At 46.0% G+C, this 3,143-nt stretch overlaps 1 long non-coding RNA gene across 2 annotated transcripts in view; it reads left to right on the top strand.

Annotated features, from left to right (window-relative positions):
• The first annotated feature begins 6 nt into the window (after nt 1-6).
• The window catches only part of LOC104872416, a 4,267-nt gene continuing 1,130 nt past the window's right edge, over nt 7-3,143 (top strand). The window contains exons 1-2 of one of the 2 annotated variants that reach the window (XR_783160.2): nt 7-172; nt 1,011-1,088. This is a non-coding gene — a long non-coding RNA (uncharacterized LOC104872416). Of the gene's footprint in view, nt 173-283; nt 803-1,010; nt 1,089-3,143 lie in introns of those variants that run through there. The other variant, XR_004517747.1, reaches the window with a different exon arrangement.

The following is a 3,143-nucleotide window of genomic DNA, read 5'->3' as shown; positions in this document are numbered from 1 at the left end:
TCCCGACGGACGCCAAGCGCCTCGGCCACTTCTCCCGGTTTGCATTGCGTGGCGACGCATCGCGTCTCATACGCCACGGAGGGGCAGGGCTTCTTGTGCGTGCCCTGGCCCCGCCCCTCACCGCTCCGCCCCGCTCCCTGCGGCGTGCCTGGGAGGATTGAGCACTTCCGGGGTAGGTTGGGGGGGGGTGCTGGGCGCTGCGGACCTGAGTGGAGACTGCGGGCCGCTCCCTCACCCGAACTCGTGGGCTCCGTCTTTCCAGGTGCAGCTGGGGTCGCCCTGGTGTCGCGTCGCTAGTGGAGCCTTGCAGTTTCAATGTTTGTGGAATCAAAGGCCCTGTAGGGCTGGGTTACCTGTAGGAGCCTGTGCTTTTTGAATTGTAGGCCTCCCTACTCTTTTTCAAAAGTGTTTTTCACTTCAGTTTGGAAATTAGAAAAAACTAGAAAGAATCCCATTGTATTTTTTGTTGAACATTCTCCAGACCCAATCCTTTGGCCAAAGAACAGGCATGATCATAAAACACACTTCATCCTCACCCGCGAGGTCCCGTGAAAGCCTCGTCTTCAAAAGCAGAGGAGAGGTCTGAGCTGTGTCCTCTAGTAGAGAGGTGGGATAGGACGCTCTGGGTTTCTGTAAACGCAGTTGCTGAGGGTGGAGCAGCTGGCCTGGTCTCTCAGCAACCCAGGCACCTCATGGCTGTGAATCACAAGGGAAACGCGTGCTAGACAGGTGCTCGGTAGCTTTGTGAGGAATAAATAGCGCCCAGCCCTGCAGTGCGCCACAGACTCTACTCTTCCAATAAGTAAGTGTTCATTTCCTTTGCATTACAATGAAATGCGTGCAAAAGATGACTGTTATCTTTCTCTAAGCTATACACAGTTCCCCCAAAACATGTAAGACTGATAAAATAAGAACCTTGTAATGCGTGGAACTACCGAATAAATTAAACCTCAGTAAATATTTCACAACTAAGATGAAAAAAATGGGTCTTTTTTTTTTTTTTGTACCAGGGATGGAACTCGGGACCTCGAAGATGGGTCTTAAGGAAGGAAATTTTTCCCCACTGTTAAGCATACTTATAGATTTGGGTAAGCGAAAAGAAAAAAGAAAAAAGAAAACAACAACAACAAAAAACCCGCCTAGATCTGACTTTAGGATAGGTACCAAAGAACAAGGACAAGAACTTGGAGAGCTCTGACAATAAGGGAAGAGTGCAGCAATGTGAAGTGAAGGAGGAAGAGAGCAGTACTGGACTGAATTAATAAAAATTCTCTAATGATGGGGTCTCACAAAGATTTTAATAAATCCTTAATATTTACACACAATTTAATTTTGTTTGTTTTCTCAGTACTGGGAACTGAACCTAGGCCCTCACGCTGAGCTACATCCCAGTCATTATTTTTTGAGACCAGATCTTGCTAAGTCACTAAGTTGCCCAGGCTGGGCTCAAACTTTCTATCCTCCTGCCTCAGCCTCCCCAAAGGGCTGGGATTACAGGAGTGCACCACCTCTGGCTCCTGCAGTTTTTTTTGTTCCTTTGATGTAGCTGTGCTGCAATTCTTCCCAGTAAATGAAATTCCTCCACTTCCCTAAAACCTCCGGCAAGTTTGCTAAAACACCATTATTCCCATGACTTTTTGTGAATACCGAGGAACGTTCTGTGGATGGGTCAACATGTGCAAAGCAGAAACTAGGCAGGGGAACGATGATGATCCCAGCCCAGATGGTGAAAGAACAGACAAGAATGCTCCTGCATAATTCACAGAAATCTTGGAGGGGCTTTGGAGTTTCGATACTTGAGAAATGAGAAGTTTTGTTTTGTTTGTGTTGTAATACTGGTGACTGAACCTAGGACCCTCACGCTGAGCTACAACTGCAGCCCTTTTAAAATTATTTTCTTAAATATATTTTGAGACAAGGTCTTGCTAAGTTGCCCAGGCCGTGCTCCAACTTGTGATCCTCCTGCTTCAACCTCCCAGAGTGCTGGGATTATGGGCCTGTGCCACACACCTGGAAGAATGAGATGTCTTAAGGAGGGGTTACCTAAATGAAACCGCTTATTGAACTGAGCTCTAGGTCCCTTCTCTTTAAAATATGTATTGTAACAAACCAGACAGCAATAGCTATAGTACTTAGAACCTAACTGGTCACGAATGGTTCAGAAGGCAAGGCCTGGATTTGCCTACAGCCTTCATTCTTGTGACATCTAGCAAAGCCTGGATCATCGTCAGGTCACGTAACATGAGTCACTTCACCGACTGTGTGTTCCGTGCCACACATTCTTTTAAATCTGTGAATCAAAGTCCTTGGTCAACAAAGAACTGACTGCCCGGAGTCCCCAGCCTCTCACCAGCCTGCAGAAGCTGTACTTCGTCCTGGTGTGACGGGGGCCAGGCCTCCTCACCACCTTGTATATTCATGGAGGAATTGGGTGACATCAGGGATAACTTAGCCAGTGTGGAAAACTCGGCATGTCACTTTATAATTTGTCATGCAGTGCGATATAATGCTCAGCCCCTTGCCCCCCTCCTTTTTGGACAAATGGGGATCAAATCCAGGGCCTCACACATGCCTAGAAAGTGCCCTACTGCTGAGTCACATCCCCAACCTAATTTTACTCTGAGACAAGTTCTTATTAAATTGCCCAGGCTGGCCTGGAACTTGTGATCCTCCTGCCTCAGACTCCTGAGTAGCTGGGATTACAGTAATGCACCACCATGGCTCCAAATCATTTTTAATGGTCCTTTTTGTGGTAGAAATATATGAAAATAGGGTTCCTTTCTGATTGATATTTTTCCTACATGAACTATTCTGTTATGGTTTTGTTATTAAGGTGCCTGTATAAGTACATTGATAGAAAGAACATGAATGTATTTCCTCTTGGGGGTCATACCAGGAGATGTGGTGTGTGTTTCTGTGATTACATAGCAGCTGTAGATAGGTGACTATCTCAGAGTGTAATAAAGGTTTCTGTGTCTATTCAGGGTAATGAATGCATACAAATGAGATGATTGGATGAATATGTTTAAAAGCCTGTATAAAAGAAGTATGATGGGCTGGGGATTTAGCTCAGTGGTTCCACTGCCTACCTCACAAGCTCAAGGACCGGAGTTCTGATCCCTGGTACCAAAAAAAAAAAAAAA

The sequence above is a fragment of the Fukomys damarensis genome, unplaced genomic scaffold (genome assembly GCF_012274545.1).
Source record: "Fukomys damarensis isolate Sample0158 unplaced genomic scaffold, DMR_v1.0_HiC HiC_scaffold_17, whole genome shotgun sequence".
Taxonomy (NCBI): Eukaryota; Metazoa; Chordata; class Mammalia; order Rodentia; family Bathyergidae; genus Fukomys; species Fukomys damarensis.
The sequence above is the reverse complement of the archived record's forward strand: the minus strand, read 5'-3'. Positions and strand labels throughout refer to the sequence as shown.